The sequence below is a fragment of the Globicephala melas genome, chromosome 15, assembly GCF_963455315.2.
Source record: "Globicephala melas chromosome 15, mGloMel1.2, whole genome shotgun sequence".
In the NCBI taxonomy this organism is placed as follows: domain Eukaryota; kingdom Metazoa; phylum Chordata; class Mammalia; order Artiodactyla; family Delphinidae; genus Globicephala; species Globicephala melas.
Genome location: NC_083328.1, coordinates 13,965,156 through 13,991,111, shown reverse-complemented (window position 1 = coordinate 13,991,111; position 25,956 = coordinate 13,965,156). Strand labels below are relative to the sequence as shown.

Below are 25,956 nucleotides of genomic sequence, written 5' to 3'. Positions count from 1 at the left end.
TTCCTCTCCATCTGTCATCAGTGGCAAAGTCAACAAAAGATTTATGTAAAGATAATGTTGACTGCTACCTACTAAACACACCTACCACCTTCATGGCATGCATCCTGCATCCTGGGTTCCTTCTTACCCACAGAAAGGCCCTAAGTCTCTTCCTGCCTTAAAATTTGCTCCGTTCGATATTAGCACGCCTGTCCCAACTTTCTTTCAGGTAGTGTTGCATATACCATCCTTTCATGTTTGACAGTCCCACAGCCTCCTATTTAATGTGTGTTTATTATGAGCAAAATCTACATCTAATCTACTTATATCTAATCTAACAATCTTTGTCTGGAGGTTAGAATATGTTTAGTCTGATAATATTGAATGCGATTCCTGATTTATTTGGATTTCAATCAACAATCCATTTACTTTCTGTTTATCTCATATGTTCTGTGTTCTCCTTTTCTCTTTTGTGGTATTAATCAAGTGCTTTTTATTATTCCATTTCCCCCTTACTAACTATACATTCTTTAAGCGATTATCCTGGAGATTGCAATGTATATCCTTGACCCACTGGTATATATCCTAAATGAGTACATTTATCACTTCAATATGATGGAAGAACCCAAGAACACTTTTAACTCCATTCTCCCCACTGCTACCTTTTGTACAATTGTTGTCATGGATTTTATTTCTTCATATACTTAACAACCTACCAAACATTGTTATTAAGATGTATTATTATAAGATTAAAATATAATAATTGCTATTTAGATTCACCACCTATTTATCATTACCAAGCTCTTTATTCTCCTGTTTCCATTCTTCTATCTGGAATCATATTTCTTCTGCCTGGACAACTCACTCTACCATTTCTTTTAGGATGGGTATTGGTGAAAAATTCTCTACCTGTGTGTCTAAAAATGTATTTACTTCACAAATATTTTTAAATCATAATATTTTTAAGGCTTCACCTTTTTTTCTTTTAAAATTAAGTTCATTGAGGACAATTTATACACAATAACATGCATTCATTTTAAGTGTACAGTTTGATGAGTTTTGACAAATGTACAAACATTTGTATAAACATCAATCAAGACATAAGCATTTCCATCAATCCTAAAAAATTCCTTGGTGTCCCTTTGCAGTCAATCCCCCTCCCAGTCTCTACCCCAGGCATCCACTGAATTACTTTCTGTCACTATAGATTTATTTTGCCTGTTCTAGAATTTCATAAGAATGAAATAATGGGGTATGTACTCTTTTGTGTCTGGCTTCTTTCACTCAGAATAACATTTTTAAGGTTCAGCCATGATGTGGTGGGTATCTAGTTTTTTCCTTTTAATTACTGAGCAGTATCTCATCATATGCATATACAATAATTTGTTTATCCATTCATCTATTGATGAACATTTGGATTATTTCCAGTTTGGGACTGTTATGAATAAGGCTGCTATGAACATCCACATAAAAGTCATAGTGTGGACTTTATTTCTCTAAGAAAATTACCTACAACTGAAATCGCTGAGTCAGTGTAACTGTGCATTTAACTTTATAAGGAACTGATAGTTTTTCAAAATTATTTGATTATTTACATTCCCAACAACATTGTATGAGAGTTCTAGTTGCTCCATATTTTTGGCAACACTTGGTACTGTCAGGTGTTTAAAATGTATACATTCTAGTGGTTGTGTAGAAGTATTCCATTGTGGTTTTAATTTGCGTTCCCTGATGACTAACAATGTTCAGCATGCTTTCCTGTGTGATTAGCCATTCCTCTATCTTGTGAAGTATTGTTCTATCATTTGCCCATTTAAAAACTGAGTTGTTTCTTTTCATTTTATTGAGTTGCAAGATTTCTTGATATAGTCTTAATTCAAGTTCTTTGCCAGATATATAGCATTATATATATAATATATAAATATAAATTATATAATATATATAAATATAAATTATATGTACATAATTTTTCTGTATCTGTGGCTTTTTTTTTGAAATGATAAATAATCTGTGGCCTTTTTTTTTTGGCCGCACTGCATGGCTTGCGGGATCTTAGTTCCCCGACCAGGGATTGAACCCAGGCTATGGCAGTGAAAATGCCGACTCCTAACCACTGGACTGCCAGGGAATTCCCAATTTTTCCTATTTGTGGCTTTTTTCATTTTTTCAAAGGTGTCTTCTGAAGAGTAAAAGATTTTAATTTTGATGAAGTAAAACTATCAATATTTTCCTTTTATAATTTGTGCTTTTTGTGTCCTGTTTAAGAAATTTCTGCCTTCTCCAAGTTGCAAAGATTTTTTTTAAAGGTTCTGTGGCTTTAGCATTTATTATTTAGGTCTGTGATCTAATTTTGAGTTATTTTTTGTGTATGGATAAGGTAAGTATCAAAGTTCATTTATTTCTACATGAATAATTCCAGCAGAATTTGATGAAAAGACTAGCCTTTCCCCCATTGAATTCACTTGGCAATTTTGTCGAAAGTCAATTGATCACGTACCTGTAGATCTATTCCTGGTCTATAATATTATTTCCTTGGGTCTATACATCTATTCTTTTGCCAAAACCACACTCTCTTAATTAGCTTTATAGTACATCTTAAAATCAGGTAGTCCTTTCCAACTTTCTTCTTTTTAAAGATTGTTTTGGCTATTATATGTCCTTTGCATTTATATATAAATTTTAGAACCAGCTTGTCACATTCTGAGGAAAAGCTTTCTGGCATTTTGACTTGGATTATGTTGAACCTAAAGATCAATTTGGGGGACAATTAACATCTTAAAAATGTCAAAACTCTAAATCATGAACATGTTGTATCTTTTATTTTTGATCTTTTAAAATTTCTCTCAGCAGTGTTTTGTAGTTTTCAGCGTACAGATCTTGGACTTATTTTGTTAAACGTATCCCTAATATTTCATGTTTTTGACACTATTGTGAATGGTGCTATTTCCCCAATTTCATCTTCCAGTTGCTTATTTGTGGTATTGATCTTGTATTCTGCGACCTTGCTAAAGTCACTTATTTAGTTCTAAAAGCTTTTTCTGGTAGATTCCTTAAGATTCTCTACCTATACAATCATATTGACTTTGAGTAAAACAGTTTTACTTTTTTCTTACCAATTTGTATGCATTTAATTTATCTTAATTGACTTACTTCACTGGCTGGAGACCCCACAAATTTTCAATAGAAGTCTTGTTCCTGGTTTTACAGGGACAGCATTCAATCTTTGACTATTTGGTATGATGGTTGCTGTCCATTTTTTGTAATGCCTTTTATCAAGTTGAGGAAATTCCCTTCTATTCCAACTTTTCTGAGAATTTTCAATTGTGCGTGGGTATTGAGCTTTGTCAGATGCTCTTTATGCATGTATTAAGATGGTCATGATTTTTTCTTCTCTGAATATGATAAATTACACTGATTAATTTTTTAAAATTTAAACCAACTTTGCCAGCCTGGGAAAAACTCCACTTTGCCAAAACATGTGTTATCCTTTTGATACGTTGCTGGGTTCCATTTGCTACTATACTGTTAAAGCTTTTGCATTTATATTTATTTTATTTTCTTGTAAAGCCTTTATCTGATTTTGGTAATGGGGTAATATTGAACTCATAAAATGACTTGAGATGTGTTACTGTATTTTATGAAAGATTTTTATAAGATTGGTATTTGTTCTTTATTAAATGTGTGTTAGGATTCAACAGAGAAGTCATCTGGGCATGAAGGGATTTGCTTTTGTGTTTGGAAGGAAGAGGTTATTAATTATGAATTAAATTTCTTTAAAAGATATGAAACTATTCATATTTTCTATCTCTTCTTGGATCTGTTAATTTGTATTTTTCAAGGAATTTTTCTATTTTGTCTAAGTTGTCAAGTTTTTTGGAATAAAGTTTTTTATAATAGTCCCTTGTTATTTTTAATGTCTTTAGGCTCTATAGTGAAGCGCCTTCCATTAGGCCTGATCTTGGTAATTTGTATTTTCTCCAGATTTTAAAATCAGGTTAGAGATTTACCAATTTCATTTTCTCTATTATTGGTACATTTTCTATTTTATTGATTTCTGTTCTTATTTTTATTATTTCCTTCCTTCTGTTTTCTTGGGGTTTAATTTGCTCTTTTTCTAGTTCTGAGAGTGGAATCTTAGAATATTGGTTTTAAACCTTTCATCTTTTTCTAAAATAAACATTTTAAGCTATAATTTTCCCTCTAAGCACTGTTCTAGCTGCATTCCACAAATTTTAACACATTGCATTTTCATTTCATTCAGTCTAAATTTTTTTTTAACATCCTTTGTTTTTTATTCTTTGGCTTGTGCATTATGTAAAACTGTATTTTACTTATAAAATATATGAGCATGTTCTAAGTATCTTATTGATTTCTAATTTATTTCCATTGTGGTCAGATAATGTTTTCTGTATGATCTCAATATTTTGGAATTTATTGAGGATCCTCCTGAGGCCCAACATATGGTCTTTTATGAACATTCCATGTGTATCTGAAAAGATTGTGTATCCCGCAGTTGCTAATGCAGTGCTTTATACATTGTTTGGTCAAGTTATTTGCTAGTGTTTGACAAGTCTTCTATATCTTTACATGTTTTATCCGTGCTGAGGGAGGTGTGTTAAAGTCTCCCACTATGTTTGTGGATTTGTTGTTTTCTTCATGTATTGTGCGTCATGTATTTTAAAAGCTTTGTTATGGGTACATTTTGGATTACTATATTTTCTTAATGAATTGGCTCTTTATCATTATGAATTAATGCTATTTATGTCTGGCAATACATCTTGTCCAATATTAATATAGCTGTTCCAGAAGTCTCATGATTAATATTCTCATGATATGTATTTTTCTATCCTTGTACTTTTAACCTATCTGTGTTTGTATATTTAAAGAGTGTATCTTGTCGATAGTCTATAGTTGAATCTTACTGTATTTTTATCCAGCCTGATGTTTTCTGCCCTTTAATTGTAGCATTAGACTCTTTAAATTAAATGTAATTAACAATATATTTAGGTATCAATTTATTATTCTGCTGTTCATTTTCTCTTTGTCCCATCTCTACTTTTTCCTCTTTTCATGCCTTCTTTAGCATTAGTTATTTTTCAAATATCCCATTTAATCTCCTCTATTGGAGATTGTTTGCTATCTCTCTGTGCTCTAGGGTTTACTATATGGACCTTCAACATATAGCAGTCTAATATCAAATAATATTATACTACTTCATGGACAATGTATCTTATAAGAGTATACTTCCATTTCTTCCTTCCCATCCTTTGTGCTGTTATTGTCATACACATTTTATTTATACATTTATTATAAATTCTGTAGTACATTGGTATTATTTTTGCTTTAAACAGTCAATTATCTTTTAGAGAAACTTAAAACTGAGAAAACCATATTGTTTATATTTGCTCAGATATTAACCATGTCCAGCTGTCCTCATTCTTGAGTTTCTAATGGTTATCATTTTACTTCAGCCTGATAGCTATAAACTCTTTTACTTTTTGTTTATCTGAAAAACTATTTCATCTTCAAATTTGGAGAATATTTTTGCTGGATAGAGAATTCTATGGCTTCTTTTTTTTAATTTTGAATTTGGAAATGTGGTATTTTATATTTTTTTTATTTTTATTTTTTAATTTTATTGGAGTATAGTTGATTTACAACGTTGTGTTAGTTTCAGGTGTACAGCAAAGTGAATCAGTTATACATGTACATATATCCACTCTTTTTTAGATTCTTTTCACATATAGGCCATTGCAGAGTATTGAGTAGAGTGCTGGATAGAGAATTCTAGACATTTTTGTTTGTTTTTGTTTTCTTTTTCAGCACTTTAGATGCTGTTTCATTGTCTTCTGGCTTGCATTATTTGTGAAAAGAAGTTAGTTGATTCTTACCTCTGTTCTCCTGATAGAACATGCCCTTTTTTCCTGGATGCTTTAAGATTTTCTCTTTGCCACTGGTTTTCAGCAGCTTAATTATGGTGTACATTGGAGTACATTAAGCCACTTGGATCTATGTATTTATAGCTTTTATCAAATTTGAAAATTTTTAGCCATTAGTTATTCAAAAAATTTTTTTCTGCCTAACTTCCTCACCACACACACAGACTTAAGGTATTGAAATTGAACATATGTTATCAATATTGCTTGATATTGTCCCAAAATTCACTGAGCTCTATTTTTTTCAAGGATTTTTCTCTGTGTGTTTCTGTTTCTATTGCTATGTCTGAAAGCTCACTTGTCTTTTTTTTCTACAGCATCTAATCTTATGTTAAGTCCATCAGGCAACTTTTTAATACTAAATACTATATTTTTCAGCTCCAGAATTTTATTTGCTCTCAAAATAATTTCTACTCCTTTATTTATAGTGTTTATATTTTCCTTTAAATCCTTGAACATATTTATAATAGCTATATGAAAGCCCCCATTAGCTAATTCCATTATTCCTGTTATTTCTGCTTCTTTGTCTATGGATGCTGTGAATGTTACACTAGAATTTCCGGATTTTGTTGTTGTTCTTAAAGAGTTTTGAAGTTTGTTAGGCAAATAAGTTACTTGAGAATTAGCTTGATCCATTTGATGATTTTTTTTTAAGCTTGGTTGTAGTACTAGAATAACTTCTATTCTAATGCTAGTTCAGTACTACTTCTAAGGCACAATCTACCTGGGGTCTCTACTGGAATCCCAGGTATTTTGTCCACTCAGGCTCATCAGAACTTAAATGTCTTCCATTTCTTTCTTACCCTAGGAATTGTTCAGCTTACAGCTCTCTACCAGCTGTTCTTTGCCTGACCTCGTGGAATTTTATCCTGTGACTGTACATCTTAGTTATCAACCAGGAGCTCAAGGGAATCCCTATGAAGATTTTCTCAGCTATTTGCTGCATAGTTTTCTCTCTCCAGTTTTCTACCTGACAAATTCCAGCTAGCTAAGCCTCCATGAAGTGTGATCTCTGTTTCCTCAACTCAGTGAGACCACTGTGCTGTGCTTTGGTTTCTTTTCCCTTTACAGTGTACAGAAAATGAATCCAGGCAGAGAGCTGGGCAGAATCCAGGCAGAGAGTAGGGCTCATCTCATTTCTTTCTTCTTTTCTTTTAAAATTTAATTAAATTAATTTATTTTTTATACAGCAGGTTCTTAGTAGTTATCAGTTTTATACATATCAGTGTATATATGTCAATCCCAATCTCCCAATTCATCCCACCACCACCCCACCCTCACTTTACCCCCTTGGTGTCCATACGTTTTTTCTGTACATCTGTGTCTCTATTTCTGCCTTGCCAACCAGTTCATCTGTACCATTTTTCTAGATTCCACATATATCCGTTAATATACGATATTTGTTTTTCTCTTTCTGACGTACTTCACTCTGTGTAACAGTCTCTAGGTCCATCCACATCTCTACAAATGACCCAATTTTATTCCTTTTTATGGCTGAGTAATATTCCATTGTATATATGTGCCACATCTTCTTTATCCATTCATCCGATGATGGGCACTTAGGTTGTTTCCATCTCCGGGCTATTGTAAATAGAGCTGCAATGAACATTTTGGTACATGACTCTTTTTGAATTATGGTTTTCTCTGGGTATATGCCCAGTAGTGGGATTGCTGGGTCATACAGTAATTCTATTTTTAGTTTTTTAAGGAACCTCCATACTGTTCTCCATAGTGGCTGTATCAATTTACATTCCCACCAACAATGCAAGAGCATTCCCTTTTCTCCACACCCTCTCCAGCATTTGTTGTTTGTAGATTTTCTGATGATACCCATTCTAACTGGTGTGAGGTGATACCTCATTGTAGTTTTGATTTGCATTTCTCTAATGAATAGTAATGTTGAGCAGCTTTCCATGTGCCTCTTGGCCATCTGTATGTCTTCTTTGGAGAAATGTCTACTTAGGTCTTCTGCCCATTTATTGATTGGGTTGTTTATTTTTTTAATATTGAGCTGCATGAGCTGTTTATGCATTTTGGAGATTAATCCTTTGTCCATTAATTTGTTTGCAAATATTTTCTCCCATTCTGAGGGTTGTCTTTTCGTCTCGTTTATAGTTTCCTTTGCTGTGCAAAAGCTTTTAAGTTTCATTAGGTCCCATTTGTTTATTTTTGTTTTGATTTCCATTACTCTGGGAGGTGGGTCAAAAAGGATCTTGCTGTTATTTATGTCAAAGAGTTTTCTTCCTGTTTTCCTCTAAGAGTTTTATAGTGTCTGGTCTTACATTTAGGTCTCTAATACATTTTGAGTTTATTTTTGTGTATGGTGTTAGGGAGTGTTCTAATTTCATTCTTTTATATGTAGCTGTCCAGTTTTCCCAGCACCACTTATTGAAGAGATTGTCTTTTCTCCATTGTATATCCTTGCCTCCTTTGTCATAGATTAGTTGACCATAGGTGCGTGGGTTTATCCCTGGGCTTTCTATCCTGTTCCATTGATCTGTATTGTATCTGTTTTTGTGCCAGTACCATATTGTCTTGATTACTGTAGCTTTGTAGTATAGTCTGAAGTCAGGGAGTCTGATTCATCCAGCTCTGTTTTTCATCTCATTTATTTCTGTTCTCATATGGATTACAGTCCTTCACTGGCTATTGTCCAATTATTGAAAACAGCTAATTTATATATTTTTATATGTAGTTTTCTAGTTGTTAACAGTGGGGGGAAAGTCTGGTAGTAGCTCAGAAGCAAAAATTCCTCAGCTTTCTTTTTAATAAATATTGTTACTGCATTCAGAATTTTAGATGAACAGTTATTTTCTTTTAGCACACCAAAATTATACTGATGGTTGTAAGTTATACTAACTTTTATCATTTCTGTTGAGGAGTCATCTGTTGTTCCTTTGGAAGCACAGTGTTTGTGTGTGTGTGTGTGTGTGTGTGTGTGTGTGCATGTGCTTGCAAAGGTGGAAGGGACTGTCTTTTACTATTTTGTCATTGGTTTTTAGAAATGTAATTATGATTGCCTATGTGTGCCTTTCTTTGTATCTATCCTGCTTGGAGTTATTAGGACTTCCTGAATCTGTAGCTTAATCAGTTTTTGGAAAATTCTCAGCCAAGATTGCATCTACCACATCCTGTCTCTCCCCCTTTTTTTTCAGACTTCAATTACATGTTTGACTATTCATGATGTTCTATGTATCTCTCAAGCTCTTTTCGCTATTTTTCATTCTTTCCTCTGAAGAGAGGAAAGATACTTCAGTAAGATATTGTCTCCTGACCTAATTAACAGTTCACTGATCTCTTTTGCTGTGTTGGTTCTGCTTTAAGAAGACCTACTGGATACATTTTTTTGTTGTTGTTCTAGAATTACTATTTTATTCTGTTTTTAAAATAAATTCTAGTTCTTCCCTGGTAAATTTATTCACCTTATCATTCATTTTCTTGAACATTTATCACAGTCATTTTAATGTTTGTTTTATATAACTCCAATATGTGGATAACCTAGGTTTTTACTGTCTGGTTTTTTTCCTCTTGATTTTTCTCAGTTTGGCCTTGTCCCCTGGCATGTTTGGCAATTTTTTATTAAATGCCAGATATTATATTTGAAACATTGTTGTGGTTCTACATGTTGTTCTCTCCCCTCAGATTTCAGTTTTCATCTGGCAGGCAGATAGGATAGATGTAGATCACCTTTTACTAATCAATAATTGAGGTGATTTGAAGATGGATTTGATTCTCTGAAAGCTTCTGGTTTTCTATTCATCTTAATGCATATAGTCTTTCAGGAGCCTCAACTAGAACCTTAGGGTGTGTATTTGTGCCCTTCCTTCTTGGAAGGTTCTAAGCTCCAATTTTTGTTCTGCTGGCATTGTGAGATTCCTGCGTATTCTTCATTGTGTAGCCACTTAGCTGCTGCTTGATTTCTTTTCTTTGCCTTTCACTTTGTGCAGCTTAAAATGAGGCAAATGCCTTTAGGAGGAAAGTGGGGCAGAATAATCCATTCACTTTTCTGAGGTCGTCTTTCCTTGAGTTTTAGTCCCTCAGGTCCTGACTGTCTTGGTAGCACTGCGACCTGATTATTTTCTCTCTAAGCCTGTGGTATTCTCAAAATCTCTGAGATATTATCTTTTTGGCCTTTTGGTCCAATGTTACTTGGAAATCAGCTAATGTTTCAAAGGCAAAGGCAGCAGAGAATGTCAGGTTCACACCAATGCCCTTTCCTTCTCTCTGCGTTCTTGGCCCCATTCTCAAGCTCTTAACTTTGATTCCATTTTTTTAATTGGCTAATATAAGTCTTCGAGTATTTTTTCCAGAATATGTAAAAAAGCCATTTACTTTCTTACCTGTTTCATTTGGAAAATATTTTTCTCTTCCTTTCATACATGTTAACAACTTAAATGAATGTATAAGCCCTGGGTGATACCAGTTACCCTCTCTCTCTTGTTTCATTTTTCATCTGTGATCTAGTGTTACATACACTCTTGAAGCTCTTTTTTTCCCTTGGTTGATAACTTGTTTTTGTTTTGTTGATAACTTAAATTTTCTTACCCTAGAAATCAAAAGAATTATCAGCATATGTGTCAATATAATCTCTTTTCATTAATAATCCAGTCACAGAGTAAACCTTTTGTTTTTTGAAAGGCAGAGAGTGTGTTATTCTTTTCATAGGTATATACTAATGTTTATTGCTTTGAAAAAAAATACAGGGTATTTTTCTCATTAAAAAAATTAAGCCAATATTAAAAATATTTGTTGTAGAACATTCATATAATATATATCTAAAAAGTAGAAGTCTCCTTAATACTGATTCTCCAGAGTTAGTTAGGTAACAGATAGCATTCCAATAATATTATGTAACATCTTACAGAAAAATCTGAGTGAACTTTTTGGCCAACCCAGTATTTATGGACACTATGTACAAAGTTTTCTTTTTCAAAAATGGTATCATGCACATTATTTTGCAATTTGCTTTTTTCACTTTACAATATAGTTTGGAAATCTTTCCAAGTTAGCAAATTTTTCTGGTTATCTACTGCTGCATAACAAATCACCCCAAAATTAAATGGCTTAAAACATCAATGTATTACTACCCCTTTTAGTCTGTGGGTCAGAAATTCAGACAGGGCACGGTATGGATGGTGTCTCTCTGCCCTATAATATCTGGGTCCTCAGCTGGGAAGACTCTTACAGCAGGGTCTAGAATAGCTGGGGACTGGCCAGATATCTATCTCTATCTTTCCCTCTTCCTCCCCCTCTCCATTTCTCCTTTATTAACTTGCTGCCTCCTATCCTCCACACAGCTAGCTTGGGCTGCCTTGCAGCATGGCAGACTCTGGGTAATTGGACTTCTTACATGGTGACTTAGGGCTCTAAGAGAGTGTTCCAAGAGACAGGACATAAAAGCTTCCAGTTTAAGTCCTAAGCCTGGAAACTGGAACAAAATAACTTCTTTATTCGATTAAAGAAGTAACATATCCTGTCCAGATTCAAGGGAAGGGCGATGTAGATCCCAACTTGGTGACAGGAATATTAAAGAATGTCCAGCCATATTTAATGCAACACGGTAAAAAATTCACCTTCAATCAAGCATTATTTACATTCTTCTAACATGAAACATACCCAGACACATCCAAAAGTTCCAAAAGTCTCATCTCCTTGTGGCACCAGGTTCAGGCTTGAGGTCGTGGATCAGTTCATCTAAAGCAGGTTCAGGGGAGGTTCTTCTCAATCTGAAGATCTGTGAGCTCCTCCTTCCTCTTCACTAAATACCCTCCACACACCCGTGAGGCAGAGATACAGTAAGTGCAACAGACACCCCGTTCAATAGGGGAGGGTGTGGGTGGTGTTTCCTATAGCAGCCACACTGGCTCATAGCAATTGTGAAATCCAGCTGGGAACGTGTCATCGGTTCCTTAATTAAGGCCCAGTCCTGCTTCTTGGGAATGATTCTTCACAGCTCTTGGCCTCATCTTTTGGGCTTTTGGTTCCTCTATCAGCCATTCTCCCTCTCTCATAAGAAACAACTCTTCTTTGCAGCGTGTTTATTGTCCACGGACGGTCAGGGATCCAAAGGCCTCCTTTCCTTTTGTACTGTCTCCGTCCCTTTCAGCCCCAAACTGGTATGTTTTCTTTAAAAACATTGAGGGCTTCCTGTGAGTTAAACTAGAATCCATCCACTAGAGAAAAACTACACTTACACACCTCTTGAAGAATAGGCCCTTCTCTATTTTCAGCCCCTGGTGAGGCTGCTGAGGGACCACGTCTCTGGGATTCTTAGAAGCTCTTTTAGGCCTGCCCTTAAATATGTGTGAGGTCTTAACAAAGGATTTGACTGCACCACATCCCCAACTTAATCTTTATCTGGAGACCACACTTTACTGCCCTGGATTTGAATGTTTTTGCCTGGAGATGTCAGAATGAGCAACAGTTCTCTCGAACACAGCAAGTCCTGGTTCTTTCTATTTCCTCTAAATTCTACTCAGAACAATGGAATGATTTCTGCTTTAATTCATCTCTGCTTGTCTTTTATTACAGGCATCTAGAAAAACCCAGTTGGCTCCTTCTATGCTCTACTTGGAACTCTTCTAGTCAGATCCATGAGTTCATTAGGTAGCCTTCTCATCTGTGTCACATTACTACAGGCAACTGTTTTGCTAACTGACCCACCAGTACATGGCTAAGGTGCTCTGTTTCCCAGCTTCCAGGAACAGTCTTCTTGGCGTCCTTCAAGTCATTTCCAGGAGTCTTCCTGAGGCCCTTGCGGCTTTCACTAACAGACTTACGAGGCACTTCTGCGTTGTCCAATCCCAAAGCCAACGTTTTAAGTGTTTGTTACAGCGCCAGTCTACTTCCAGATACTGAATTTTGTTCTGGTTTTCTGTTGCTGCCTAACAAACCACTCTAAAACCTCCTGCCACAAAGTAGAGAATGTGCGTTGTAAAGAAGCCAATGCATTCCATTGTCCGCATTTTGATAGGATACATGAAAAATGTTACCCTCCAGCACGTACCCAAATGATTTTTTCTTTTTCTGCCTATTTCTCTTCAGAATGCAACAGACCCTGTCATCCCCCTCTACCCATGACTGTCTTGGGCACTTGAAGTAGATGTAGTTATTGTAGTTATTATATAGAACTGCTTTTTCAGGTAAAACAAAAGAAGGAAAGACAGGGGAAGGGCTGATGTAGAGGTGGCAATGACTTTGACCATGTTAGAAAATGTTTACCACTTGGTAAGGTAGCAATCGTCCAGGTGTCTGATTTGTATAACTCTGAGTCCCAAAGCTAGAGGTAGGTGATAGAACAAAGTTAATGCTTACTCCCAGCTGTTTGCTGGAGGGCTGTATTATTCTGGGTTGGAGAGAGTACTTATGCTAAATCAAGGTACAAATGCATGGAACCCATTTTGTTCCATGTTGGTTTTAGCTTCCATTGTGATATTTGGTACAAGATTTTCTTCGGCAATTTAACAGGAAGGAGCTGACACGTTTTGACCCTTAATAAATATATATTGAACAAATAAATAAAAGTTGGAGCAAGGGTACCAGGGCCTGAGAACCTGCAACCCTCTTAACCTGGAAGTCTCAAAACGGTCATAGTTGGTGAGGACCAGGAAACTGTATTTAGTGTAAAGTCTGCCACCTGGCTTTCTAGTTCTTGATGTCCATTGAGAGCCTTGATTTTTTTCCCTCAAGGTTATGTCTTTGACATCTGTTAACTACTCATGAATAATGACAATAGCCAGCATTTGTTGAACACTTACTATGCCTGGAGCTGAGTTAACTGAGTGAATGGCTATTCCAGGTTATCACATTTAATGTTTACAACAACCTTACGGAGTAGATACTCTAATTATCCCCATTTGACAGATGAGGACAGTGAGATTTAGAGAGAACCAACAGTTTGCCCAAATTCACACAGGCAGTGAGGGCAGAGATCTGACAGATGTGTCCTGCTCTGGTTAAATGGTTAAATCTACTTCCTACCAGGAACTCCATGTGTGTATATAGACTTGCTTAAGGGACTTTGGTGACTTGGTTGCCATCCAGAAAACGACAGAACAACTGCTACAGAGGCAACAGATTACTAGAAGATGCAGCTTTCATCCAAACTAAGAGATCGGTGGGAAAGATCATTCTGAGACTATCCACTCTTTTAGTTCATCTGCCCGTGACCCTTCAGGGAAACTCTTGGAAGTGCTTTCTCTGTATTGATACATCTCTGAACTAGGTAGGTAAGATTCAGCCAATGGCTTACGAAGATAATTTTGGAAGTAGGGCAGGTACAAGGAAAGATAGTAAGAATACGAGGTAGCAAATGCTAAATGCCAAAGGTATGGTACCAGCAATGAGTGCTACGAGGGCTCAGAGGAACCACGCCCAGGCTGCAAACCAGGAGGCGCAGACAAGGAGGGGACCCTGATTAACTTGGGCCGCTGGCTGGCAGCACCAGTGCCCACGTTCTCTTGGCAGACGCCCCAGCAGGAACAGAGGTGACTGCTGAGTTGTTTGGACAAGAGGCTTATGGCAGTATTGCCTGCTTGGCTCCTGATTGGTGTGAGAATTTTTATATATATCTTTTCTTTGATTCTGGAAATTGGAAGACTCTCAGTTGGTGGCACAGTCTTTCTGCCACCTAGAGGGGGCAGGAAACTAGGGACCCTGGAAAAGAGAGTGCTGTGAGGAAAGAGTAGCCTGCTCCAGCCAGGTGGGTTCCTTCTCCTGTGGCGCGCCCTTGGGAGGAGCAGAAAGGGACTGGTAGGTGCCTGATTCTGTCTATGGGACAGACAGAGATGCGTCTTGGTGTTCTGATTTTTCTTTTCTTTCTTTTCCTTTTTTTTTTTGACGACACAAAGCTTGGTAGCACTGTGTATTCTGTCAGCTTCTGGGCACATGAGAGGTAGACAGGTGGGGACCAGAAAAGGTGACTGGAGGCTCTAAGCTAACGGGTTGCCCTTGAGGCACAGGGTAGAGGAGGAAAGGGGTCTGTCTGGGTATGGACTTGGCAGGGGGCAGTGCCAGGGCAGGTTGCAGACGGTCTTTGAGATGCCTAGCTCACACCTGTGTCCAAGCATCCTCTCCCCCTCGTCAAATCCATTCTGTGACCTTGGAAAGGGAAGTGGGGGGCCAAACCACGTGTTCTCAGGCCCTGGGGAGAGGGATCAGAGGTCGGTGGGCGATCGCCGCAGAAGTACCCCCTAGATGGTGCTGGGGTGAGCACCTCGAACCCTCCTCCTCCCCCGGTTTTGGCCGCCGGCACCTCAACTCGGCGCCCGCCCTCCCCCCCCCGGGCGCGGATGCAGGTGTGATCCTGGCCCTGGGGATGAAGTAGTTAAGGTGGGGGGCGCTTGGGTAAGTTGTCCAATACCGAGGAACAGCAGTTTGCCGGAGTTAACGTGGGCAGCTTCTTTGGGGAGGAAGGAAGGAGGACCGTCTGCCAAGCTCCAGTTCGCCCCCCGCGCGTGTGCCTGTGTGTGCAGTGCGTGTGTGTGTGTGTGTGTATGCGCGAGTGTGAGTGCGCGCGCGCCGAGGCGTTCCTCAGGTTGCGCTGCCTGGAAACCGAGGGAGCCATTGGCAAGGCGGAGGGGTGGGGGTGGTGTCTCCCAGACCCCCCGAGGCGAGGCGCGCACCGAACCCCGGCTCCTGACGCGGGCGAAGGCAGGGCGGGGAAGGCGCCGCGGGCGGTTTCAAGGCCCCGGGGGGCCCACCGGGGAGGAGCCGGGGAGGAGGCCGGAGCTGCATGGAGTTTCTAGGGCGCGCAACTCCGGCGGGGCCTCGGCCACTGGGCTCCGGGGCTCAGCGAGGCAGCCGCGCACATGGGCTGAGCCCGCGCGCCGGGGCTCTGCACGGCCAGCGGGAGCGGGAGGGGTAGAGGAGCGCGCCGAGCCGGGGGTGCGGGGCAGCGTCCCCAGACGGGAGCCGAGGACAAGGACAGGAGGAGCGCGCCCAGACCGCGCTCCGAGCCGACGAGGGGCTCGCGCCGGCCCCGGCGCGCGCTTGGGGAGCGGCCCGGGGCGCCGTGGGAGCCGGCGGCAGCGAGGATGCCGGCGCGGGGCCGCGGCGGCCGGCCGGGGGTGTGAGTGTGAGGCTGAGCGCTGCCCGCCGGCGCCTCCCCCCGCGCCGCCCCCTCCCTGCGGGCCTCGGAAGAAGCCCCCGGCGCGCGCGGAGGCGCCTCGGAACCCGGGCTTCGGGGCGGCGGGCCCGCGCGGCCGGCCCCGGCCCAGCCAGAGGTGAGTGCCGCCGCCCGCTCGCTCCCGCCCTCTCCTCTTCCCTCAGTCCTCGCCCCTCTGTACCGTACCCCAAACCCGCGGCTGTCGCGGGCCCCTGGCCCCGGAGTGGGCGGGCGACAACGCCTCCCATACCTGTTGGCGCTGGCAGAGGGCACCGGGCGGGCTGGGGGTTGTCCGAGCTGCCTTGCCCTCCCCGGGGGTGGCTGCTGGCCGCCAGCCCCAAGATGTGGGGCCGGGGCAGGGCCGCGGGTGTCCCACCCGGGTGTCCCGGAACTGTGCGGGCTGCAGGCTGGGAGCCGCTCCCCGAGTCCCCCGCGCCAGTGGCCGCTAGTCTGCGCGCCCCCGGCCGCGGGCGCCGGGGCTGTGGAAGGGAGGGGAGCTGCACCGCAGCCCAGGTGGGAGAGCGGGGCGGCTTCCAGGTATCCGGGAAGCCGGGAGTCATGGCGATCGGCGGAGGATTGTCTCCATCTCCAGCCCAGGCGCGGGCTGCTCGCCCTCCGGGGCGCACGCTCCTCGCTGCCACCCGCCCGGCGTCCGCGGGCCCTGGGGAGCGCGGGATCACCCGGAGGCCTCCGGCAGCCCAGCCCGGGACTCGGCTGCCACTCAGCTGGACCCTGGGTCCCCAGCAGCTCCCTGAGTCCCGCTCTCGGGTAGAGGCGGGCGCCGACTCTGCCGGGCAGTCTGGGTTTACCGGGTGCCCCAGCCTTCCCGGACTGGCGCGACGGGGAGTGAACTTCCTCAGACTTGGCCTGAGGGCGCCTAGGCAGCAGCAGGTAGTTCTGGGGCCGGCGTCGGGGCCCGGGAGAGCGGAGGACGCCTAACCCGACGGGGTGGGGCCGCCGAGAGTGGACGGAGGGCCACTTTTTAGCATCGAGGCGCCAGCCACGTGTGCCCTCTGCCCCCACGCCCAGCATCATTTCCCTCTGCTCTTTTTCCTTTAAGGACCAGTGTGTGGGGCAAGCGCCTTCCTTGCCCTTGGTGTTGAAGCCCTTTGCCCCCGGGGAACGGTGCCTGCAGTTCCTGAGGTGCCAAGACTGGGGCGCCATCCCCAGCCCCTGAGCTTGATTTTTGGCAGAATAGGACACTTTGCTGGGCTCGGAGAAGAGCAGCTCAGTGCCGGCCGTGTGTGTCTGTGTCCACTGAAGTCTGATTAGCGGTACTATAGTAACTACATTCTAGCGTGGATAAGAGCAGCCTCGGGGATAGAGTTGAGGTGCCCTTCTCTGGGCAGAATGGGTAGATTTCTGCCCTCTGTGTGTACACACATAGGCCATTTGTGCAAATGTGAAAACTCATAACTCTTAGGATTTCCACGTTCTGCTTCTTTAACTGCTGACTTCAGTCCAAAAGATAAACTCTTTTTCAATTTAGGCATCAGAGCTTTGGAAAGGGTTTTAAAGCCATTGGTGTGAAATTGTCTTGGGGCTGGAGCAGGACACGGTTTTCATCCCAGCCTGATTCCAGCTCTCCTCCTTGGCCTGTTTTTATTTCATCTTTGGGGGCTGAAGAAGGAGGTGTTGGTAGAGTCCCCGTTTTCTTTGCTACGTGTCTCTATGAGGCTCTGAAGTCTGGAGGGCAACTCGGACCTCTCCCGAGCTTGCTGCTCTATTGGGACACCCCGGCTAAGGATCCATTCCTGGGCTCCAGGAGCCGCAGAGCTTTGCTGGTTCCTTAGGCAGCTGGGCCCCACGAGTGCCCGATGGATGCCCCCGGGCCATGTTCACCCCGCAGCCTGCTCTGGTGGAGGCCCAGCCGAGCGGCCCCCCCCCCTTTCTGAGCTCACTGCAGACATGTGGGTTTTTCATGGCAGTAGCTGCCTGAAAAACAGCTATGTTTACTGAGAAGCTGGTCTTCAACACTGATGTTGGTTACTGGCTGTATCCAAGTGGAGTAATGAAAACAAAACTCTCTGGAAACCCAATCCCTCGGATATTTTATTGGAGGAGTGCTAAATCCGCTTAGAATTGTTCATAGAGATCACCTTTCTCTGACCTCGGACTGTAACTATTGCCAGTAATCAGGCCTTCAGTGAGGGTGCAGCATAAGGGCTTTGTAGGAAGAAAATCATTTCATTCAGCTGGTTCCGAGGAGAACGCACGATGGGCGGGACTTGATGGAGACCCACGGCTCCCTTTCCTCGCTGAGGGGTGATGGGGGTTGCGGGGGGCGGTGAGGCTGCGCGTGTGACAGCTGCTTGGCCGAGTTTAACAGTTATCTCCGCAGTGGGAGGCCTCTGATAAGCGCCCAAGTATTGGTCAGGGTTCGGCTGCAATCTAGAAATTTCTTTTCCATAGCAAGTGGCTTTGGGAGGGACAGTGTGCTCCCGGGTCAACAGCCCGGGAGAGGTATCTGACGGCTGGTACTTTGCCCCGGCGCGGCGTCCGCGGTCTTGCTGGCTTTGCCAGCCCACTCCAGCGCTGACAGCCTCTGCAGTGCTCAGTGGGTGGCAGAAGGGGGCGCTAGTTCTTATACTGAGAGGAATTCTGGTGGCTCAGCGAGAACTTTGGACATTTAAGGTCTTTGCAGACCCTTGAGGCCAGACACTTTACACATTGGAGCTCATGGAACTCCCATTTTTTCTTATTTGGAAACTGATGCCGAGGGTGGTTAACCAACTTTCCTGAGGCCACGTAGCTTGTGGGTAAGAGGCAGGGTTACGGTTTCATTCAAAGAGGCTGGGGTTCCTGATTGGAAGTCCAGGGATCTTTCCACACTGCTGCCTATGATCTGAAGAGCGGTTAAGTAACCTTTGACCTTCGGTGCCTTGTCTAGGGTCAGACCCATGGCGGGTGCCCCCTCTGTGTTTGCTGAGTGAACCTAGGGCAGCATCTCATTCCTCACTCCTGACGAGGAAACTCAGGCACAGGAGGAGCTCTGCCTGGTGCAGTGGGGTCGGGGAGGAGGCCCTGCCCTCCACGTGTGCCCACACTGGAGCCACGTGAGGCGCGAGCCCAGATTGGCTTCATTATAGGCTGCCGCGTCTTTGTTTGTTTGCATGTTCCCTATCTGCGCCCACATTGGTATGGGGTGGGTGGCATCTTTGCTCTTCCTTCGAGGCTTAACCTGATGTAGTCAGAGTGTCTGAAACGTCCTTTTGCGATGGAGAACCATTAGGCAGCACCACCAAACAGCCCCCGATGCTTGTTAAAACCGCGTGCGTCCTGACTCTCGAGCGCTGAAACCATCCCTCGAGATGGGCAGGGCGTTGGCCGATCCCCCGGTTACCCCACTGGAGGATAATTCTGCATGTGGTTAGAAAGGAGGAAAATGAAAGCACAGTTGTTGCATCCAACCTGGGACTTTCCGAGTGAATTATGGTTTTAATCATTTAACATCTAACAAAAATGTATTCAGTGTCTATTATGTGGTACGGATAGAGAGATGAATGTGACACGGCGGCTGCCATCAATAAATTCCCAGATTAGTGGGGAAGGCAGACCACGTGTGAGGCGTGCACGTTTGCGAGCAGAGACGCAAGGCAGCCCGCCTAGCATGGCAGCGATGTCTGAGCAGAGCTTGAAGGATGGTTATCAAGTGGCCAGCCTTACTTGGGGATCCCAGTGCAGAGGAAGTCGGGTGAGAGATAAGAAAACATATGGAAAATGTGAGGAAGCAGCTGGTAGTTTGGAGCTCCTGGAGCTTCAAGGGTGAGGCAGGGAATGACAAGAGAAGAGGCTGGAATGGTAGAAGGAAGGTTTTGGTCAGGACCAGGGGGCAGGCGGCATGGTCAGATCTGAGTTTTAGGTAAGTCCAGTTGGGGCCCTCGTGGAGAGCGGATTTGGCATTGAGGTAGACCAGAGGCGTGATACCAGTGAGGCGGCTGGAGCTGAGGTTCTGGTGGGGAGTATGGAGAAGAGATGGACCGAGCAGACATTTAGGAGAATTCTCAGTTAGGGTTCCTGGGTTGCAAACAACAGAAACTGACTTGGGCTAGCAGCTAAAGCAAACAAGGAGAATGCTGTAGAAGGTACTGATGGGAATTCGCAGGGCTGAGGGCCTGCCCGAAGAACCAGGCTTGGAGCAGCTGGGAATTAGGCAGTCGAGGGGATCTTGGTGGCTGGAGTAGTCTTTCGGTTTCTCTCAGGTGATGCTATGGAAGTAAATGATCTCCAGCCTTTTCCTCCATCATCATCATATTTATTATTATTATTTTTAATTTTTATTATTCTGCTACATTCAGAAGGCTCAGAGGAAATGTCTAACTGGCATAGCTTTGGGTCTTCATATCAGGAACAGTTTTCTGAAAGTTCATCCGAATGGGGAGAGGTAGTTTTTCTGAAAAAGGAAGTTGGAATGATCCTGCTAGAAGACTTGGGCATGTCCTCCACAGGAGGGATAGTTGGTGGGACTTACTGATTGATTGAGTAGGAGTAAGAGAAAGGAAGGGTATAGTGTGTCACCACAGAGTTTCTGGTTTAGGTAACGGGGTGGATAAACAAAATAAAAGTCTGGCCCAGACTAAATAACCCACTTGCTTTCCTGCCGGCAGGGCTGTGGGCCGCTCTCCGTTACCAGGCCACAGGAGAAGGTGACGGCCTATTTTAAAAAGTCTCATTAAGGGGCTGTGCTGCTGAGAATAAGGCCTGTTTAAGTAGGTTACTTAAGCTCATGCCCCACAAATCTGGGTACTTTGAAAACATTTTCATTCATTCAACCAGTATTTATTGAGCATCTGGTGTGGGTACTGGGGACAATGGTGAATAGACAGAGGTGGTACTCTCATATTCTAGTGGTGTAAGACACAATAAAAAAATAAAAATGGAAAATAAAATTAGATGATATCATGGAGACAGATACAGGGGCTGCTTCAGATTGGGTGGTCAAGAGAGTTCTCACCGAAGAGCCGTATTTAAGCTGGGTAAATCGGGGGAAGATCTGGGGAAGAACTTCCAGGCAGTGGCAGCAGCCAGTGCAAAGGTGCTGAGGTAGGAACCACAGGGTGCTTTAGAGGAACAGGAAGGAGGCTGGTGTGGCAGGAGATGTGTACCGAGAAGCAGGGGCTAGTTCCTGAGGGGGCCTCAGAGGTCACCCTGTAGAGGTTGGGCTTGATACTGAGTTTGATGGGAGCACAAGGAGGGTGTTAAACGGCACAGTGACATGATTTAACTTACGTTTTCAAAAGATCACCCTGGCCGCTGTGCATTCTGTGTGCACTCCCTTGGTGCAACAAAGAGAGTCTTTATTCATTAGAGTATAAAATGAAATGTAGTGTTTAAGAGTAACAGATGGAGAGAAAATGCCTTGGTGACCTTAATTTAGTGGTTTCTAATGTACCAATTAAATATGGGTATGGACAAAACCACATTTCTAGTATGATTTCAGTTTTGTTTAAAAACTTGGTACAGAAGAATAATAGAAAGAAGTGGACTAAATATGTTAACATTGTTGTCCCAAGGAGTTGGCATTATGAATATTTGTTTTGTTTTTTTAAATGAACTCAAATGTATTTTATAATCAGAAACAAATTGTTTTAAAATGTAGATGCCAACGACCACTAATGTCTTGAATGAATGGGGTGTTGTGAGACTATATCGACTAAACACTTTTTCCCTACCATTTTATTTCTGGAAATTTTAATGTCAAAAACCCATGGTCCTGGTTGGGGCAGAAATTAGGATGCTTCTTTTGCACCAGCTGTCCAATGGGTGGCTTTTTTTTATGCTTAAAAAATATTTTTCATTATGAAAGCCAACATTCTTCTTTTTAAAAGAAATTAAAGCCGTACAGAAATGTTACATAAAAAAATGAAAGCACCTTTCTGCACTCTCATTCCCCAGACCATTCACATTTCCGTACATAGATCGTTAGATCTCCTTCCTTTGCATTTCAAATACCTATATCTATATTTTGTCGAAGCGTTTTGGAATATTGCTGTCACAGGTCACCCTAGCTCCGAATGACTCTCCCAGATTCCTTCCTCTAGAGCTTGAAACCTTGATGACCTTTTCCCCCTTGAAACAAAATCATTAGGAAACTTGAACACATAACTTAGCTAGGAGAAAGGGTATCTTGCCTTTTTTAGGATTCAGAGTGTTTACTGAAAGCATGCTTTATACTTATAAAGAATAGAGCAATTAAATAAAAGTTCATCTCCGAGCATTTAAACAATATTGCTCTAGTGTTAGAGCCCCAAAGTTGGGTGCATGATTACAGATCACTTCTACTTTTTCATTAACACGAGTTAGCTCATATGAAAACTTGGAAGTGCAAGTCAGGGAGCTTGGTTCATTATTTTGGTGACGTATTTATGACCACGGAATAATATCCTTTGAAAACGGGAAAAGCAAAGTATTCCACTAAGTGTTACTTAGAGCTATTGATGTGTTTGGGAAACGCTGTCCTGCGTGGTCTCACCACGCAGACTGGCTTTGGGGATTGCAGTGTCAGGAATGAACTGCTACCAACTCCATGCTAGTGTGTTGGATGGGAGACTCATTATGCGATTCAGCAGAATTACTACCTTTCCCATCAGTATTTTAATTAAACACATCCTTTCTTGGGGGAAGAGAAGAGTGAAGACATGCTTAGAAGAGAATGCTTGTAAAGTAATAGAACCATGGAGTTTATGAGAGAGCAGGAACCTTGGTTATCTCAGTTTACAGATGGGGAAAAAGAAGGACCAGGGAGAGCAAATGACACGCGCTCCGTTACACAGCCACTTTCCCCACCCCAGCGCCTCTTCCCTACACTCTGCACCGGCTCTGTGTTGTTAGAAAAATGAATTTATTTTGGTAAACCCGAGAATTAGGAAAGCGTGCTGAACCTGATGAAAAATGGGAGGGTTTTTGTGCTGTTCGTTCATTCTGTAAAGTGTAATCTGTGTACTGATAACAGGCCTAATTACTGTGTAAACATTTTTATAGCCTGGTAAGAAAACCTAAAACATCTGTACTGCACATGGATGGAGCATTTCAGCCTCCAGCACCCACTACTTGTTCTTAAAACCAGTTGCTCTGTTATTTCCTCTGGTCTACGGTGGATGATTCATTTCATGCACAGACACATAAACACATATTCCGGATCCGGTGGGAAGTGACAAGTAATAATAGCAAACTTGCATCGTGCTTACTACGTGTCATCCACTTTCTGATTATTAGCATTTCCCCCATTTTACAGATGAAGAAATGAAGAAGCAGCTCAGGGGCCCAGGTTAGCCCGTGTTGGATGGGACCCACCACACCATAGTCTCCCTTCCAGAGGCATGTTAACTTGCTAGGTGAAGTCTCCACCTTCCCTTGCCTCCCAAACACAAGCAGGCTTTCTGCAATAAAGATCAGGTGGGACTTCGTGAAATCACTTCAGTTAAACCACTTTTCGTTCGGGCAAACTCATGAATGTAGAGCTGCCAACAGTTCCCCACGGGGATGACGTTTTCAAGTCTGCTTGGTGGGTTGCCCCAACCCCTTCCCTTCCTGAGTCACTTGGCAGTAACTGGTCCAGGACAGATCATCTGCCCTCAGCTGAGGATGGTGGTTCTGTTTGCACTCCAAGACTCAACCCTCAAGTTTGCTGCACCAATACTAACCGACCTGTGAGCCCTGGTAGATTCAAGAACTGCTAGCTCCCAGCTTGGCTCCTGTGCTGTCTTTACATAAACACCAAAGTCTCAGCTTCTCACACCTAAGGAGAGAAGTGCTTTCAATAACCCAGAAGCACAGAATCCGTGGGGCCCTCAAAGGGCAGTAGGTAACGGGGAGGAATCATAATGGAAGGAAACATAGACGTTGGTGGTTACTGTCAGTGGGTCCTCACTCAGAGATCTTAGCCTTAAGTTGTTAGGAATGATGCAGGCTGATTCGGAATCTTGCACACCAGAAGGGACTGAAGCCGAGGAGGATTTGCACTGGACTCTTCTGGCTGCCTGAGTTCCAGCTGCTGGCCCGAGGGTTCCATGTGCTTGGAGATAGATCCCTGCATGGAAGGTGCTACTGTAGAAGCAGGCAAACACTGTGTTTGCCATAAGAGACAGAGAAAGAAACAGAGAGAGAGAGAGAGACAGAGAGAGAGAGAGACAGCGCACCAGTGCTGCCAGGTAGCTTTTCCTGGAGTGGCCACGTCCTCCAGTACCTTGGAGGACGTGGGAGGGGACCCATCATCAACTAGCACTCCAGCTAGCGGGTGACCCTGCTGTGGCCTTGGGAAAGGTGATACAGATCTTTCTAGAGGTGGTTAGTTGGCTCTGGATTTGAGTTTTAGAACCTGAACCTGAGAATTTAGTTCAGTGCTTCTCAGACTTTGCTGCACATTAGAATTCCCTGGGCAGCCTTAAAAAAAGTCCCAATGCCCCATCACATCCCAGACCAGTGAAATCTGAATCGCTGTTGTAGGGAGGATGGGACAAAGCACCCCCCCCCCCCCCCCCCCCCCCCCCCCCCCCCCCGCCCAGATGATTCCACTGTGCAGCCAGCTTTGAGAACCAAGGCTGTAGGACAGCTTTTCTCAAAGGAAAATGCCTGCACATTGCCAGGGGATCTTGTTCAAATGCAAATTCTGATGCCCTGGAGCAGACTGAGTGCACCTGCATTTTTCACCAGCTCCACGTGCTGCTGGAGGGCAGGGCCTGGTTAAGAAGCAGCCTGTTCTTGAGTTACTTAGCTTCACACAGATGGCTTCTGGAATCGCCTTTTCATGAGAGTATGGCCTCTTTGGTTCATTCAAGGCAGGGTTGGAGAACAGGGGGCCCGGATCCTGCCTCCCCTCACTTTGTATTCTTATAAAGAAGAATAGAGCAATTAAATGTTCACTAAAAGTTCATCTCTGAACATTTAAACCTTATTGCTCTAGTATTAGAGCCCAAAAGTTGGTATCGTGATTACAAATCACTTGCATTATTTGTTTTTCTGGATCCAGCACTTTGTCCCGTCCCTGGTCAGCATTTATAGAGTCAGAATCAAAGGCTCAGAGAGCTGGAAGGGACGTTAGGAATTATCTAGTCTAAACCACTCAGTTTTGGAGAGGGGGATGCCAAGACTCAGAGAGATTTGTCCAGAGTCACAGATCATCAGGCCGGGGCTGCTGTGGATGCGAGACCAGGAGGAGGGACGCGGGAGGATGACTCCTGGAGAGAAGAGGGAGCTGCTCCTGGGGCAAGGGAATCACAAGACACAGACATGCAGAAAGACCATGGATATAGTTACGTTCAAACACCTGTGAATCCAGAAATGTCACTGCCAGTGATACCTGTGATTCGCCATCCCCTCCTTCCAAATTTAGGTAAGGACACAGAAGTGTGACCAAGTTGTTTGCTTCTGTGGTTGGAGTTGACACCTTGACAGGTATTCAGTAGCCTGGTCCCATGCGGGATGCACACGCAGGCCGCCCTACTTCATGCAAAATAATTACATTTACCATTTCCACCCCAAATATTTTCCTCCTGTCATCCAAACAAAGAAGGAACATTCTCGACATATAGGTTTCTGGATGTCACGGTGGACTGTGTTAAACCCGCTGTAAGAATAGTTCATAATTGATGTTCTTGGCATTTATCACCTAGCCGTGACATGTTCAGCAGGTGATGACTAATAAATTATATTTTGTTGGATCCTTTTTTTCCACTTTTTCAACTCCAGGCACCTGTTTCAGCATGTCAGTGTTGACAGGGACGTTTTCCTGCCCCTCTCTTTATGCTTCTTAAACTAACTTGAGATAAAGGCAGTGGGCGTGAGAGTGAGGGGCTGAAATGGACATTGCTTTCTTAGGGTGTTTTATTTCGCCCTAGAAGGTCAGATTTTTCTTTCTTTCTTTCTTTTTCTTTTTTTTTGGCTGCGCCATGCTGCTCGCAGGATCTTAGTTCCCCGGCTGGGGACTGAACCCAGGCC

General features: G+C 43.1%; 1 protein-coding gene across 5 annotated transcripts in view; it reads left to right on the top strand.

The window, feature by feature from the left end:
• The window catches only part of CALN1 (calneuron 1), a 469,972-nt gene that overhangs the window by 60,360 nt on the left and 383,656 nt on the right, over positions 1-25,956 (top strand). The window contains exon 1 of one of the 5 annotated variants that reach the window (XM_060285816.1): positions 14,593-14,616. The exons of 3 other annotated variants lie outside the window; for them this stretch is intronic. The gene's annotated coding sequence lies outside the window, so the exon portion shown is untranslated. Of the gene's footprint in view, positions 1-14,592; positions 14,617-16,001; positions 16,139-25,956 lie in introns of those variants that run through there. One more of the 5 variants, XM_030871937.2, reaches the window with a different exon arrangement.